This window comes from Culex pipiens, chromosome 3 (genome assembly GCF_016801865.2).
Source record: "Culex pipiens pallens isolate TS chromosome 3, TS_CPP_V2, whole genome shotgun sequence".
NCBI lineage: Eukaryota > Metazoa > Arthropoda > Insecta > Diptera > Culicidae > Culex > Culex pipiens.
Window position 1 is genome coordinate 103,460,319 of NC_068939.1, and position 18,557 is coordinate 103,478,875.

An 18,557-nucleotide genomic window follows, 5' to 3' on the forward strand; every position below is an offset into this window, starting at 1 on the left:
GACATTATTGTTCACAACGATAAAGCTTATTTTTCTGAGTACAATGGCCCTTTATACGACCGCAAAGGATTTAAAATTGATTCTTAAATCAATTAAAAAAAATATCACCGGGAATGATTTTTTTCAGAGCCTTAATAAATGACCAAAAACCAGTGTGTTGAAGCTAATGTTCTTACTAATTTATAGGCGTGAACATGAGGGTGGTCCAAATCCGGGCTTCCTAGGGGCTACTCCCTGAAATCAAAGATTGGCACATAACTAGTCTAAATTCCAAATTTGTGCTCATTCTGATCGAGGGAACCACTCCCTTTAAAAAAATCCCTATAATTTTCTCGGTTTTCGTTCCACTTTGATTGATTTTTTACTTACAGATCTGTTAAATGGTTTTTACTTTTTGATTATCTTAAGCAATTCGAAAAATCGCATATTGTTATTTGGTGGTGGCTTAGGGACTATCCATAAACCACGTGGACACTTTCCATACAAAACAAATCTTTTTGATATGGAGAGTGGAAAATCGCTGAATCAAAGTGGTATTTACGAAAACCGAAAAAAGTATGACCGAACTTGCAAGCAATTTGAATGGCAGCGATTTAATCACGAAAATAACATTCCAAAAGGGTGTAGCTACATAACATCACTGTTTACACGAATTTTGATTTCAGATTCGGATTCAGCGGCCAAAATTGCTATAAGAAAGCATACCCTGACCTTTGCGACACATGCTTGCAACATCGGGTAATTAGTAGGCCTTGCTTCTGAATTCTGAGAAATTTTGAAAATTGGCACTTTTTTCCTCACTAAAACTCAAATATCTCGGCTCTGGAGTGTCGAAATTGCATTTTCTCAGAGGGAAAAATGTTCGCCATGAAATTTCTTACAAGCTGCATGTATTGGTTTTACTGGGAAAAATAGGCTACCCTAAATTAAATGAGCATTTCTGAAAAAAGTTTCAAAAATATGCGATTTTTTCTACATAAATCCGCCTGGGAGAGTCCAAAAACTTAGAATTTGGTCCAATATTGATAGTGCATCTTAATCTATGGACAAAAACCTATCGTTTGAAGATAATACTCACCAGATCGAATCAGTTTTTGTATTGATTCCAAGCGATTTTAGAAAATTTGTTCAAAAATGTGACATTTTTCAGTAAATCGACTAGGGGGTGCGAGAAAGTATTTTATTATTTTTTCTTGTCTAAGAAAACATTGTTCCTAACATCATAATCTATCATTTAAGAAGTGAGCACCTGAAATTCCTCGACATGACCTCAAAATGGGACAGGCTACTGTAGATATATTTCAAAAATCAGGCCTGAAATATTGTTGTTTGCACTTTTTTATGAAAAAAGGTAAGAGGCAGAGTAAAAGAAAACGGTTTATGAATGAGCCCTAAGGTGTCATGATAAGGTCCAGCTTGTAATGATACACTACCTTTTCTATACTAAACAATCGAATCCAGAAAGGAAACGATCACCAGTTGTGTTGGAGGCGGAAGCGTTACCATTAGGTTACGTGGCTCAGTCATTCATTACTGTCATGTTACGCATAATTGGGTCCTAAAATTAAGCTTAAATTTGTGACATTATTGTTCACAACGATAAAGCTTATTTTTCTGAGTACAATGGCCCTTTATACGACCGCAAAGGATTTAAAATTGATTCTTAAATCAATTAAAAAAAATATCACCGGGAATGATTTTTTTCAGAGCCCTAATAAATGACCAAAAACCAGTGAGTTGAAGCTAATGTTCTTACTAATTTAGAGGCGTGAACATGAGTGTGGTCCAAATCCGGGCATCCTAGGGGCTACTCCCTGAAATCAAAGATTGGCACATAACTAGTCTAAATTCCAAATTTGTGCTCATTCTGACCAAGGGAACCACTCCCTTTAAAAAAAGCCCTTTAGAAAAAAGCAACTAATTAAGTTTATTCCATTCTAATCACTTTTTTTCATTTTATTGCCAAAAATTGATTGACTAGACAGCATTTTTTCGATGGATTAACTACACTGAAATAAAAAAAGTAGTGCAAAATTCCTAAATTCCAGGAATTTTGCCTCCTTTCCTTATGTAGTAATCCAAAAAATCTAATTTCTAAATAAGGAATGCAGGCAATTTTCGTAGAATTTAGGAATTTGGAACTTTTTTTTTGTTTCAGTTTATGGTCCCCTTGGAACGAGCTGTCAAGTAAGACCTTTTCTGTCAAGGAGGGCAATGAAGTTATGGCAGCCTTGTAAGTTTTAGAAAGATATTCAAATCTTGATTCGGAATGTATCAATAAAAAAGGGTTTCTTTCTGTTGCTTGTAGAAACATTCTACAAATGATGATTCATTTTTATTTCAATTTACTATTTGTGGTTCTGAATTCAGGACCACCATTGACAGTTGACACCATCTACGACCTTATCCAACCGAGACTTTTTGCCTTCCTCACCTCACTGAGGCAAGGCTATAAAATCACTCGAAAAATGAACTTCTTAAATACGACTCCTAGATATACCTTCACGTATACCTATCGACTCAGAATCAAATTCTGAACAAATGTCTGTGGGGATGTGTGTAGACATGATTTTTTTCCACACGATTATCTCAGAACTGGCTGAACCCATTTTGGCCGGATCCACCTTTTTCTGTTCGTTTTGGGGTCCCCTAAGACCCTATTAAATTTTATTCTGTTTAGTTAAGTATTAAAAAAGTTATGTCAAGAAAAAGATTTTTGTAGATACAAAAAAGAGTGATTTTTTGCTAACCTCAAAAGGCCGGATCTTTTTGTTTACGTGCGAGAGTCGCGCCAGATGCGAAACGCCCGGTTGCCACATTGCTTCAAATGAGAGTCTGCATGTTTTCTGGAAAAGTCTGTATCAGGTGTATATTTTTTTCATAATTTATTTTCATTATTACTTTGTAAATGTGAGGAAGGCACAACCCACTTAATGGTGGATTAAGAAACGTTTATTTTTCAAAGAAATTTGTACGGATAAGCTCATGACTCATGACAAAAAACATCGTTCCGACTGTTTTTTTTTTGCGTTTGCTTTCACGCGATTTTTCCAACATGCTTTTTAACATTTATTGGATACGTTCTTTGGTTTTAAAACATGAAAAATATGTTGGAATATGTATGCAATTACGAGTTTTGCTTTCCAGTACCACCTGGGATGCCTTGTAGTGTCCCCTACGTTCCCTTTACTAAGCACCAGTTGTGTTGGTCCGAGCTGGGATTTGAACCCCGATTTAACGCTTTACGAGGCCAAAGCGTTACCCACTAGGCTACGTGGCTTGGCCTTTTTATAAGGCCTTTGCAAATATGGTGTGAGTGTTGCAAATAACTTAGTTTCTATCAAAGGTTTGGGGAATTTCCCCTAATTATCATCTTTTACTACTAATCCCGAAAGATCCAACTTTCAAAAGGTCGCAAGAAAGTTTCAATCATTTGAGACAGGGTTGCCAGATCTTCAAACATTCATAAACATTTGGAATGTTTTTCGATTACCGAATTAAACGAAAGATCGGAAAAAGTCGACATCGAGGTATCCCTCGATTCCTTAGACAAAAATTAGTAACTGTGCTAATTTTGAGCCAAATCGGTTAAGGTTTAAGAGTCCCTATAGATCGTTGACGTTTGTATTGGAAAAACAGCTAAAATGTAGGAGCAGATAGTGCAGGTCTCACAAAAAATTGTCCAAAACTGTGTTTCTTGCAGGAAATTCAATTCCAAGTCCAAGGATGCATAACGCTCCGATTTTTTTTAGTATATCCAAAACTGGGCAGCAACATCCGAGAGAACAATGGCCTCGAGTCGAGAGAATAATGGTTCCATTCACGGACACAAAAAACACAGCTCGAGATGGGTGAATGAATTAATCTCTCGAGGTTCATTAGCAAAAAAAAGTTCATCCCTCAAAAAAAAAAAAAAACAATGTACTTAAAGTGCTAATAACTTTTGATTTGAAAGTTCTTTCGATTATCTAACTAACGATGGACCCGGACATCATTTTTATTGAAATATCTGAGATCCGGTCTCCAAAAAATGTATGAAGTAAGTAAGTGCTAATAACGTTTGATAGGGTTGTCAGATCTAAAAAGTTTTGGGTTCGTTGGAAAGGTACCTTTCTAAAAATGTATAACAAAACGGGTTTTCTTAAAAAAAACACCCTTTTTACAATCTTCTGAAATGTATAGTCAAGATCGTTTTTTTAGCATAACTTTTGAAGTACTTAACTAAACTTGCTGATTTCAGACTTATGAGACTTATGGGACTGTGTGGTGTAGATCACCCTATTGTGGTGTAATTGAGCGCACTCCACTGAGTGCCCCTTTGCCCAGCCCTGCAATGACAGATCAAACCTGATCTGTGAGTGCCACGCACACAGGCGGGCGTTCCGGGCGGACTCTTCCTCCTTCTTCGGGTGACAGTTGGACTGGTCGGACGTGTGCCCGCACTTCGCGCGGCGACTTCCCTCGGCAGACGATTCCCGATAGGAATCAAGGATCACACATTGGCGACCGTGACGGAGTTGTAATTTTATTTACAACTTCAAGAACCTGTGGGGAATCGTCTGCTGAGGAGGATTTTCATCGGTTTTGGTTGGCTGAAGTTGCCGGAGAGCGGCAAGTATTTTTTTTTTTTGTGAGAAGCAAGTGCTAGTGTGTGGTTGCTTGGAGGTGGATTTGGCGGTCCGTCAAAATGTTTGCAGAGCGCGGTGGAGTTCGAGCCTTGAAGGTTGCAAACAAAGACAATCGCGTGGGGCACGGTAGGCAAATGGGCCTGCCGTGGTAAATAGCCTGGAAGGCCGCGATTAGTTGCAATGAAAGGAGAGTCGCGTTGGGCACGGTGGGTCAAATGGGCCTGCCGTGGTAAATAGCCTGGAAGGCCGCGATTAGTTTAAAGAAAAGAGAGTCGCGTTGGGCACGGTGGGTCTAATGGGCCTGCCGTGGTAAATAGCCTGGAAGGCCGCGATTAGTTGCAAAGAAAAGAGAGTCGCGTTGGGCACGGTGGGTCGAATGGGCCTGCCGTGGTAAATAGCCTGGAAGGCCGCGATTAGTTGCAAAGAAAAGAGAGTCGCGTTGGGCACGGTGGGTCAAATGGGCCTGCCGTGGTAAATAGCCTGGAAGGCCGCGATTAGTTGCAACAAAGAAAAGAGAGTCGCGTTGGGCACGGTGGGTCAAATGGGCCTGCCGTGGTAAATAGCCTGGAAGGCCGCGATTAGTTGCAAAGAAAAGAGAGTCGCGTTGGGCACGGTGGGTCAAATGGGCCTGCCGTGGTAAATAGCCTGGAAGGCCGCGATTAGTTGCAAAGAAAAGAGAGTCGCGTTGGGCACGGTGGGTCAAATGGGCCTGCCGTGGTAAATAGCCTGGAAGGCCGCGATTAGTTTAAAGAAAAGAGAGTCGCGTTGGGCACGGTGGGTCGAATGGGCCTGCCGTGGTAAATAGCCTGGAAGGCCGCGATTAGTTGCAACAAAGAAAAGAGAGTCGCGTTGGGCACGGTGGGTCAAATGGACCTGCCGTGGTAAATAGCCTGGAAGGCCGCGATTGATTGCAACAAAGGAAAAGAGAGTCGCGTTGGGCACGGTGGGTCGAATGGGCCTGCCGTGGTAAATAGCCTGGAAGGCCGCGATTAGTTGCAACAAAGAAAAGAGAGTCTCGTTGGGCACGGTGGGTCAAATGGGCCTGCCGTGGTAAATAGCCTGGAAGGTCGCGATTAGTTGCAAAGAAAAGAGAGTCGCGTTGGGCACGGTGGGTCAAATGGGCCTGCCGTGGTAAATAGCCTGGAAGGCCGCGATTGATTGCAACAAAGAAAAGAGAGTCGCGTTGGGCACGGTGGGTCAAATGGACCTGCCGTGGTAAATAGCCTGGAAGGCCGCGATTGATTGCAACAAAGGAAAAGAGAGTCGCGTTGGGCACGGTGGGTCGAATGGGCCTGCCGTGGTAAATAGCCTGGAAGGCCGCGATTAGTTGCAAAGAAAAGAGAGTCGCGTTGGGCACGGTGGGTCAAATGGGCCTGCCGTGGTAAATAGCCTGGAAGGCCGCGATGAGTTGCAAAGAAAAGAGAGTCGCGTTGGGCACGGTGGGTCAAATGGACCTGCCGTGGTAAATAGCCTGGAAGGCCGCGATTGATTGCAACAAAGGAAAAGAGAGTCGCGTTGGGCACGGTGGGTTAAATGGACCTGCCGTGGTAAATAGCCTAGAAGGCCGCGATTAGTTGCAACAAAGAAAAGAGAGACGCGTTGCCTGGTAGGTAGTTGCAAAAAAGAGAAGAATCGCATTAGGCACGGTGGGTCAAATGGGCCTGCCGTGGGAAATAGCCTGGAAGGCCGCGATTAGTGACTGTTCCACGGTGCTGAATCTCCAACTGGAAGTCTCGCCTTGATGGAGAATACGGGACCGCTGGATTGGCCCGGGAATGTCCATAGGCGCTGAGAACGAAAATTATGGAGAAGCGCGCGATACAGCGGTTTCTAGTAGAACGACTAGTCAGAAACCGTAGATGCAAGAACCAGCTAATAGAAAGAATTGCAGAGGACCAGTTGGAGCACGTAAAGCGACAAGCGGACAGCTAAAGTTATTTGTGAAACATTCAAGCGCTCCTCCTCCAGTTAGGAAGGTTCTACGGGAGTAGAGTGCGGTCGACCTTAAGATGGGACGGAGAACGTCTGTTTGCGCATCCCGGATCGTTCAAACTCAAGCTCTTTCAAGCTCTTTTGGAGTACCGGACGACCGGAGCAAAGGAACCGAAAAAACAGGAAATAACCACAAAGTCTTTCCATCGATGGGTTGATGGTGCTGTTGAAAGCAATAATAGTGACATCGCGTGAGGAAAATCGTGAAATTTCACGACGCAGATGCAACACATGGTGTGCGACAAGACGTTGTTTGAAGATCTTTAATCCTACTGAAAATATTTTATGTGGTCAAGTCCAGCCAAACACCGGTGACGGATTCGGCCGGAACTGTTCAGTAAAGACGCAAGTGAACAGTTGTTGGACGGAAAGATGTTGTGTAGTTCCATGACGAAAGAAAGCTTGATTTCTTACCATTCATTCATTCATTACTGTCAAACTCAATTTATAAAAAAAATCAAGCTGTTTTTTTTTTCATGGAGAAGAGGTGAGATGTGTGGTGTAGATCACCCTATTGTGGTGTAATTGAGCGCACTCCACTGAGTGCCCCTTTGCCCAGCCCTGCAATGACAGATCAAACCTGATCTGTGAGTGCCACGCACACAGGCGGGCGTTCCGGGCGGACTCTTCCTCCTTCTTCGGGTGACAGTTGGACTGGTCGGACGTGTGCCCGCACTTCGCGCGGCGACTTCCCTCGGCAGACGATTCCCGATAGGAATCAAGGATCACACAGGGACCTCAAGACGATCCGAATGAGACCAAAACGGTCAAAATCCGTAAAGTCAATCCGGAGATATTCGAGTGACAATTTTTTGTCCACTCACCTACACACATCCACACAGACATTTGCTTAGAACATGCTTCTGAGTCGGTATGAATACGTGAAGGTGGGTCTTGGTGGTCAAATTAAGAAGTTCATGTTTCGAGTGATTTTATAGCTTTTCTAAGGTGAGGAAGGTAAAAATAATGTAAAACTTATAATGGAAATTATAAAATTCAGTTTCAAATTGCATTGAGCAAAAATTATTGATTAATATCGCCGATGCAAATATTTTACAGGAGTTACAAAAGTTTTTGTTTGATTTTATAGGATTTTTCTTCAGAAAAAGCAACCACGTGGGCCTTATCGATTGAATCGGCCCTAATCGACTCAAGCATGCGAAATAAAAAGGACATAAAAAATACTTTCCACTCCCAAAGGGAATTAAATCCAGAAATATTGATGGTAGTCACTTTTCATTTTACCACTCATTTTTGTAAATGACAGTGCCACTCGTCTACTAACCCCCTCAAAACTCCTGTGATACTTTGCCAGAGATGAAGCTGATTGGGAGGTCTCTATTCTCAAGTATCGGACTAACATTTCCATTCACTTCCCACTGATTCTACTTCTGGTGGTAACTATGGGAGGGAACTTGCACTTGAGGTACGATAACAGTTACTGTGCTTGATGCTTTTATTCAAAGCCGGTGACAGGCCGGACTCTTAATAACTGATATCTTCAATTTTACTTTACAAAACCGTTATTTTTAACATCACTTAAGTTTGTTTTGTTGAGCAATCGATTTTTGTAAGTAATATTGCCTTCACGCATTTTAATCACTAAAAATTAAAAAAGGTACAAAACCTAAACAAAACTTCTTATCTGTGTATTTTTTGTGTATCGCAGTGTTGAATACAATTGACATCTCATTTTCAGAAGAAATATATTGTCGAATGCCACCGGTGAGGCACAATAGTTCCAGAATTTCCCATTTTCATCCTGTCGTCGTTACATAGATTTTTCAGCAAATAAGTTTCAGATTGTTCAACAATTACAATCCATTATTCAGTTGTTTGAACATGTTTTTTCTCAACAAACAACACTATTTCAAAAGAAGAACGCAACTTTATTCTTGTGTATGTGTGTATGTATGTATGTATGTATGTATGTATGTATGTATGTATGTATGTATGTATGTATGTTTGAATGTAAAAAAAATTAAATAAAATGAAATGTATGTATGTATGTATGTATTTGAACCCCCCACGATGTGTTTTGTAGAACAAACTAATTATAAAAAATTGGAACTAAAGTGAACCTAAACTGATACTTTTTTATGAAACTTGTTAAGAAAACTGATCTTTACAATGTAATTGATTCTAAAATGTTTTAAAATGTAATGGTTTATATGGCAGAGGATTGAAAATAGTAGTTTATGCAACAAGTTGCAAAAAGAGGATTTTTTCAGCACGAGTCGTACATTTATCCAACGAGGTTCACCGAGTTGGATATATACGAAGAGTGCTGAAAAAATCAAGTTTTGCAACGAGTTCCATACAACATTTTTTGCAATTCCAAAAAACAAACACTGAGTGAAATTTTAAGTCAAATTTTCATGTATATGTCAATAAATCTCTTAAATCAAAAAAATGTTGAAAAGTGTTACTATTCGAAACAAGTGCTGAAAAGTTCAACTTTTCAGCACCCATTTGAGTACTGAAAAGTAGAACTTTTCAGCATTTATTTTGAAAAGTGTTGCTATTCGATTCTGTTATTTTTGGTACAGAAAAGTAGGCTATTTCGTCGTTCAAGAATGACAGGAAAAGTGAGTAGTTTTAAGACGGAATTGAAAAATTAATTTGGGAAGCCTATTAAGTAATAAACAGCTCATTATTGAAATGTTCTATAGTTTAAATCAGGGGTGCCCAACCTTTTGGCCCTGCGGGCCAGGTCAGATTTTTCTGAAGCAGTGACGGGCCGCAATTAATATTTGATAAACGTTGAAAAAGTAAACACATTTTTTTCAATTTTCATATGATTGGGTTCTTTTAAAGCCAATACATAAAAGAACAAGTGTTGCGTATATGATTCATACATCTTGATTTTAAAAATGAAAAACAAAGATTACATTCAAAAATTTGTTCATTTGACTTATTTTAATTTTTGCTTGTTTAAAATTGCATAAATATTGTTTTTGACGATTGCAATTAAATACCTTGATATATTTTTTTTATAAAAAAAAAACATTCAATTACAATGATCGTTGCAATTTTTTGAAGTTTTTGATACATTTTTCAATTTTTAGAATATTTCCAGCGATCTATTTTCAGTATGAATAATTTGATTTTAAGGCTTTTTTTTTTAAAAAAAACTTTATCACTAAAAAGTTGTTCTGGAAAAATACCTTAGTTTTGCTTACTTATTTATTAAAAAAAAGAAAATGGAAAAAAAACTTCAAATTGAAGTAAACACAGTCAAAACTGAAAGAAATAACATTTAGTCTCTTTTTGTAAATTTTAAGACAACAATCCAAGTTTTTTCATAAATTTCACAATTTTACGAAATGGATAATTTTGTTTTCCTGCACAATTTTTCAGTTAAAAAATATCAATATAAAAATTATAAGAATTAAATTCAAACATGAAGAATGTTCTTATAATATGTTAAAATTTGATCTGAAGCTTATTTTTTAATTCAGACAATAATTTTATTTATTTAATACTTCATGAACAGCCTTAAGGGCCGGTCATAGAAATATTTTAAAAAGCCGTCGCGGGCCGGATGAAATGGCTTCAAGGGCCGGATCCGGCCCGCGGGCCGGACGTTGGGCAGGCCTGGTTTAATTGTTCATTGCTGACATTTATTTCCGGGCAATGTGTTACTGTATTGCGAATATCGCAGAGGTCCCTTAGCAGGTTTAATTGATGGCAAATCTATCAACATGCATGATTTCATACCTGAATAAGTCACGTGATTGCAAAAAAAACTCTGAAGTAAGCAAAGCCATACCATACTGGTTTTTGATATCCTGAAATGACACGTGGTCGTAAATTTCGTTGCGAATGCTCCCCACAAATACAACTGCACTACAACTGTAAACATAAACAAAGAAGAAGGCTATGTTCGAGCTCATGCGTGAAGTTTTCTTTATTGTTCGTAGACTAAATGATGGGCGGCCAACAAAGGCCTGAACCAGAAAAATATCCCAATCGAAGTTCCGAGATAATGTTTCTTTGAAGCGCAGTGATAATGTCAGAGTTAGATTATTCAATATTTGGCATGTGCCATTCATAGTTACATTTTTTGCAATTCCAAAAAACAAACACTGAGTGAAATTTTAAGTCAAATTTTCATGTATTTCGTCATTAGTTATTGATAATTCGTCGCTAACATTTCAAAACGGTCATAAACATAGTGAACCACGACTGTGAGGAAGAGCATGTTATGACCAGTGCTGTTAAATGTTTAAATTAACGACGTTTAACTTAACAGAATCGTTAAAAGTTAACCTAAACGTGAACGCGAACGGAGCCTACGTTGATCTTAACGAGAACGTGAACGGAGCACGTTAATTAACGTCGCTAATCAACGCGTTAATCCTTCTGAGGCCCCGACTTTGAGAGCCTGTATCTCCCAAACGGTAACATCCAGCGGGTTACTTCCAGTTGCATTTTACGGACATTAACTGTGACTATCAAGGGGTTGGAAACTCTTAGAGCTATACTTATTATGTTAACCAGTATATCAAAATATATGTTAGTATACTAATTATTTCCTTTACATACCGCTAGTATACTTACCAATATACTGAGAGTATCTTAATATACTAAAAGTTTATTGCTTTTCGGTTAGTATACTAACAAGTATACTGGAATATCATTAGTATACTCAGTATTCCTAAGTAATATTAGAATTTCCATCCCCTTGGTGACTATACGTTCCCGGTGAGATAATTTGTCCAAAATTACCACCGGTTCCAGCAACCCGGAACATCCGTCAAGCATGTTTTTTAAGGCTTTTGTCATTCAATCGACATTTGAGCCAATGTTATGAAACGTTGTTTGTAGTACATAGGTACACTGACTACCTTGGGCCAGTTCAGGGCATCTTTGGCCACTCCGGAACCGATTCCATGGTACCACGCAAATGGTTCCGATGATTGTGAGCATGAGCATGAGCATGAGCATGGTTGACTGCCAATGAGCTGCTACTCCGTTATTGACGGATCAGCTGAAGTTACACAATGAACCAACAGATGATTAGTGGGAGCTAATCATCCTCACTGTATAACCCCTGAAGATCTCTGCTTCAAGTCAATACCGGCGCCCCCCCAAGGAGATGCAGTTCAACAAAGGTAGGAATGTTAGTCCGATAGTTGAAGTTGCAGACTCATCAGACACAGAGTTTGTCGCTCTATACCTGTTGACACCGCATGAGACCGTTGAATCCACAGCATCTCCTTCAAGCATCACGGGAAGTGGGGGAATTGTGTTAGTAGGGGAAGGAAAGGGAAGGTCAGGATTCATCTTGGTAGATGATATGACCAGAAAGTGAAACATAATCGTTGCCTTCCGAGCTACGACGCTATAAGAAGGACTTTTCACATCTTACCGCCGGCGTGCCATCCGAGCAACGATGCTATGGGAGGGACTTTCAAAATTAAATGTTATTGTATTTATCGATTTATTCGGCGACGTGCAATTTTAAATAGATCAGGGAAACATAATCGTTGCCTTCCGAGCTACGACGCTATGAGAAGGACTTATCAATTCCTCAAACGCGATTTTTCACATCTACCGCCGTCGTGCCATCCGAGCAACGATGCTATGGGAAGGACTTTCAAAATTAAATGTTATTGTATTTATCGATTTATTCGGCGACGTGCAATTTTAAATAGATCAGGGAAACATAATCGTTGCCTTCCGAGCTACGACGCTATGAGAAGGACTTATCAATTCCTTAATCGCGATTTTTCACTTCTACCGCCGGCGTGCCATCCGAGCAACGATGCTATGGGAAGGACTTTCAAAATTAAATGTTATTGTATTTATCGATTTATTCGGCTACGTGCAATTTTAAATAGATTAGGGAAACATAATCGTTGCCTTCCGAGCTACGACGCTATGAGAAGGACTTATCAATTCCTCAATCGCGATTTTTCACTTCTACCGCCGTCGTGCCATCCGAGCAACGATGCTATGGGAAGGACTTCCAAAACTAAATGAAAATGAATATACACACGACGACGTGAATCCCTTTTCAATGAAATCCAGAAATCTCCACCACTTTCTCGCGGATTCTCGCGCGCGACGTCACACACCGATCCCCCCGACAAACACCACACGACTGATGGCCCAACTTCCAAGGCCTCGACGCGAACTTCTTTTCAATGGTTCCAGAATCTTCCACCACTTTCTCGCGCAAATGGTTCCGATGATTGTGATATTCAAAAGTCGACATGTTGCTTATCAAATTTAGTGAAATGAAACTCATTAATCATCTATTATCATGCCGGTGTCCTTTGACCCGATCGGACCACTCCGGAATCGGTTACCGGAGACCGGAGGAAGTGTAGTGAGTATAGGAAAAGTCCTTTCATGCGACATATCAAACTTCATGAAATTGAAAATTATAACCAATGAAGGCCAAACTGACGTCATCAGGGTTGATCCTTCCGGAATCGGCCGAACCGCTAGATCGACAAATTTTCCGCGTGAAATATTGGCGATTATGCGATCGCTGGATGCGGATTTTGTTTTGCACCGCTTCACTACAGGTTCCGACACCTGCTGACGGGAACTTCACGTCGAGTGGCCGGAGGCCCCGCGGATGTTCCGATGGGGGGACATTTGCCGAACCGTTAGAGTTGGGGCAATATGGGTATCAAACTTTATGGTTTTTGATACTGGACATGAAATTTGACATTTCGGCAGTAGTGGCCACAATCCGGAGTGGCCGGAGGCCCCGCGGATGTTCTGATGGGGGGACATTTGCCTAACCGTAAGAGTTGGGGCAATATGAGTGTCAAACTTTATGGTTTTTGATACTGGACATGAAATTTGACATTTCGGCAGTAGTGGCCACAATCCGGAGTGGCCGGAGGCCCCACGGATGTTCCGATGGGGGGACATTTGCCGAACCGTTAGAGTTGGGGCAATATGGGTATCACACTTTATGGTTTTGATACTGGACATGAAATTTGACATTTCGGCAGTGGTGGCCACAACCCGGAGTGGCCGGAGGCCCCGCGGGTGTTCCGATGGGGGAACATTTGCCGAATCGTAAGAGTTGGGGCAATATGGGTATCAAACTTTACGGTTTTTGATGCTGGACATGAAATTTGACATTTCGGCAGTAGTGGCCACAATCTGGAGTGGCCGGAGGCCCCGGGGACGTTCCGATGGGGGGACATTTGCCGAACCGTAAGAGTTGGGGCAATATGGGTATCAAACTTTATGGTTTTTGATACTGGACATGAAATTTGACATTTCGGCAGTTGTGGCCACAATCCGGAGTGGCCGGAGGCCCCGCGGATGTTCCGATGGGGGGGGGGGGGGGACATTTACCGAACCGTAAGAGATGGGGCAATATGGGTATCAAACTTTATGGTTTTTGATACTGGAAATGAAATTTGACATTTCGGCAGTAGTGGCCACAATCTGGAGTGGCCGGAGGTCCTGGGGATGTTCCGATGGGGAGACATTTGCCGAACCGTAAGAGTTGGGGCAATATGGGTATCAAACTTTATGGTTTTTGATACTGCATCTTGGTAACTTTCGAGTGGTGAAGGAAAGTCAATTGATTTCACTTCGATTTCTATTTCAGCTCCACTTGCAATTTCCGTCCCCCTAGTTCGATAGGACGGTAATTATAAGGGGGAAATTTAGACCGGACATTCTAATCGAAAATTTCAACAATCATCTTGCAAAGTTCTTTGTCATACTGGTCATGTGTAACATAACCACCTGCACCTTTTTTTTACATACTGTACATTAAATGTTGTGACTAGCATAAATACAATACCAATCAGCTTAGAACACTTTACGTGGTGCTCGTGCTGCAGCAAGAAGGTTTTTTCATATTGCTCGGAAGAACGCAACTTTATTTTTTTTACACAAACTTTCAAAAAAACAGGCAAAAAATTAGCACCTTGAACCAAAGTGCTTATCAGTGGGCAAAAAAATACTTTTTCAAAAAACTTCAAAATTTCAATGGAAATTGAACTGCAATCAGCTGAAATCAATTTAAAATGCATTCCCCTGCGTTTAGAAAGATTTTTAGCATGTTTAGGTTGTTCAAATTCAAAAGAAATTCATTCTTTTGAATTTTTGAAAGTTGTCGATGTTTATTATCGCAAAATTATTTTATTCGCTAAATTTTTTATTGACGTCAAATCTCACATTTGTTGTACAGTGTTATTTATACACTTAGATAATTAAAAGACCTTTTAAAATGAGCCTAAAACAACGAGGACCTGACAAACCTATCAAAAGTTATAAGCACTTAAAAATGATGTCCGGGTCTATCATGCGACCTGTTGTTAGTTAGGTTATTGAATTACCTTTCAAATGAGGATCCGACAACCCTATCAAAAGTTATTAGTACTTAAGTGTTTTGGAGGCCGAATCATAGATACTGTGTTAGAAATATTATCCTAATCTTCCGTGCGAACTATCGTTGGATAGGTTTTTTTATCAGACCTTTCCGATGAGCCATAAAGATTGAAGGTCTGATAACTCTATCAAAAGAAATGAGTAATATAGTTGATTTGTTAAACATGTTTAAAAGGGAATGTTGCTATTTTAACTTTATGAATGTGAGGAAGGCATCAACCAACTAAAGGTGGATTAAGTAACGTTTTTTATTTGAACTGTTTTTATAATTTGGAAAAGCTTTTGCTAATTAGACATTTTTATTAAACTGTCAGTTTGATTTTAAAATAATAATTTGGATAGTTTTCCGGGTAAGGCAATCAGTTCAAAGTTAAATATCAATAACTGTTCGTTTCAAAATTCCTTGCAAACCATAACAAATATTTTTACAATCAATCAGAACGATATTATTCGTAAAAGCAAACTTAACTTTTCATAAACATTCTAAATTCCTTGCAAACCATAACAAATATTTTTACAATCAATCGTAACGATATTATTCGTAAAAGCAAACTTGACTTTTCATAAACATTCTAACGTTCAACAACAAAAATGGAAGAAAATAACGATTTCATTCAGCAACATTCAATTTTGTGAATGTTTTCAAACGTGCAAGTCTGTGCAAGCTGGAAATGCGATATTTTTTAAGTCCCAAATTCAAAATTTATCTAAAATATTTCATAACAGTTTGTATTATACCATGAGGTCATATCGGCAAAGTGTACGGATTTTTGCTCAGCAAGAGTTGGTAGCCTTAGGCACATCTGTGCTTATATTGAACCAAAACTTATGCTTTTTTTTGGGAATTGTTCTGAAAACCATCCGCTACAATCAGATTGATTTGAAAAGGTTTAGAAAAACAGTTTTTTAGTACTGTACAATCTGTAGATTGAAAATTCACTAATACTAAAAATATTTTTAAATTAGATCAAACATGTTTAAAATGGGTGGGTCTCGTGGCGCAGGGGTAGCGGCTTCGGCTGCCGATCCCGATGATGCTATGAGACGCGGGTTCGATTCCCGCCTTATCCACTGAGCTTCTATCGGATGGTGAAGTAAAACGTCGGTCCCGGTTTCTCCTGTCTCGTCAGAGGCGCTGGAGCAGAAATCCCACGTTAGAGGAAGGCCATGCCCCAGGGGGCGTAGTGCCAATAGTTTCGTATGTTTAAAATGGAATGGAGAATGCATTTTAAATTGTTTTCAGCAGATTACACTTAAAAATTCATTGAAATGGTGAGGTTTAACGAAGAAAAATAATTGCCCCCTGGGGAGTGTCTGAGGAGGGGGGGAGGGGGGTTGGAGACAAAAAATTTAAGAACATTTGCAATAGAGCAGTTCTCTCAGATTTCGGTCATTAGTTTTTTTTTTGTATTTTTTAATGGTTTGGTTGAGCGTTTTAGAAGAATGCATTACTATGAATACAAAGAGATGAGTTGTTCCTTTTAATTCCGCTATGGAGCAATTCCATGCCAAATAGGGAATCGGTTGTACCCGACCCTCTCCGATTTCAATGAAACTTTGTAGACATGTTATCCTACGCTTATATAAGCCATTTTTATGTATATGGAGCCAGTTGCACACGATAATGACATTTGAGAAGGGCGTAAGTGTTTTAAATATTTTTGTAATTCGGAATATAAATATTTCTGTATCTCGAAGCCGTTTCATCGTATCAAAAAGTGGTCAAAGACAAACTTGTAGGAAATTTGACGGGCTTTTCGATAAAAATACACTGAAAGAAAAAAACACTCAACTTTTATGAGATTTTTTGATTTTTAAGTTTAAAAGTCAAATTTGAGGGGGAGCCCACGATTTTTTTTTCGTTCAAAATTTTTGTGAAGATAGCCTAAGATGTTACAAAAAGACTCACGAAAAATGCAGGATGGAGCATCTCACCTAAAAAAATACAAAAATCATTTACTGAAACTGTTTTTTTTTGAAAAGTGCTCTAAACGTCAAAATTTTCAAAATCCGAATACGGGAATCGATTTTCCAGACAATTTTACATAAAAGTCTCCATATTGACTACTGTCCTAAGTCCAATCCTTGTGAAGTTACAGCGGTTTTAAAAATAAAAATGTTGAAAAAAATGGTTTTTTGATGGTTTTTGGCAATTTCTATATGACCGACTTGATTTTTCAGTCTCGAAAATATTTTTACCGGAAAGCTCGTCCAATTTCCCATAAGTTTGTCTTTGACCACATTTCAATTGGATGTATGGGCTTACAGATATAAGCTAATTTACTATCCAGGTTACTATACTACACTGAAAAAATATTATGTTTTCAGTTATGAGCAATGTAATTAGCTTATATCTGTAAGCCCTTACATCCAATTGAAATGTGGTCAAAGACAAACTTATGGGAAATTGGACGAGCTTTCCGGTAAAAATATTTTCGAGACTGAAAAATCAAGTCGGTCATATAGAAATTGCAAAAAAACCATCAAAAAACCATTTTTTTTCAACATTTTTATTTTTAAAACCGCTGTAACTTCACAAGGATTGGACTTAGGACAGTAGTCAATATAAAGACTTTTATGTAAAATTGTCTGGAAAATCGATTCCCGTATTCGGATTTTGAAAATTTTGACGTTTAGAGCACTTTTCAAAAAAACAGTTTCAGTAAATGATTTTTGTATTTTTTTGGGTGAGATGCTCCATCCTGCATTTTTCGTGAGTCTTTTTGTAACATCTTAGGCTATCTTCACAAAAATTTTGAACGAAAAAAAATCGTGGGCTCCCTCTCAAATTTGACTTTTAAACTTAAAAATCAAAAAATCTCATAAAAGTTGAGTGTTTTTTTCTTTCAGTGTATTTTTATCGAAAAGCCCGTCAAATTTTCTACAAGTTTGTCTTTGACCACTTTTTGATACGATGCAACGGCTTCGAGATACAGAAATATTTATATTCCGAATTACAAAAATATTTAAAACACTTACGCCCTTCTCAAATGTCATTATAGTGTGGAACTGGCTCCATATACATAAAAATGGCTTATATAAGCGTAGGATAACATGTCTACAAAGTTTCATTGGAATCGGAGAGGGTCAAGAAAAAAGTACCTGAAAAATTCCTGTTTTGGGCTGGAATTGCTCTATGTACTTTGATATCTCTGGAGTTTTTTTGAAAAGGACCAATAAACCAAATTTTCAGTTTCTGCTTTTTGGGTGTTTTTTAATACTCCTGACTCAAGGCAGTTCTAAAAACACCCAAAGAGCAAAAACTGGAAATTTGGTTTATTGGACCTTTTCAAAAAAAAAAAAAAACTCCAGATCTTGACTTATACGTATTTCGTCTACTTCTTGCAGACTTCATCAGTGTTCTGTTCTCGATGAGTCATCTCTTTGTATTCACTGTATCATAGAGTTTTTCAGCCGGAGGCTGATTCAATTCTTACAGTTTGTGAAAAAAGAATTTACACCCATTGGCCACTATGCACATTTTGTGATGAAACATTTAAAAAAAATATAATGTTAACAGAAACCTAGTGCATTTCGTTTAGATACCCATGCCAAACATTT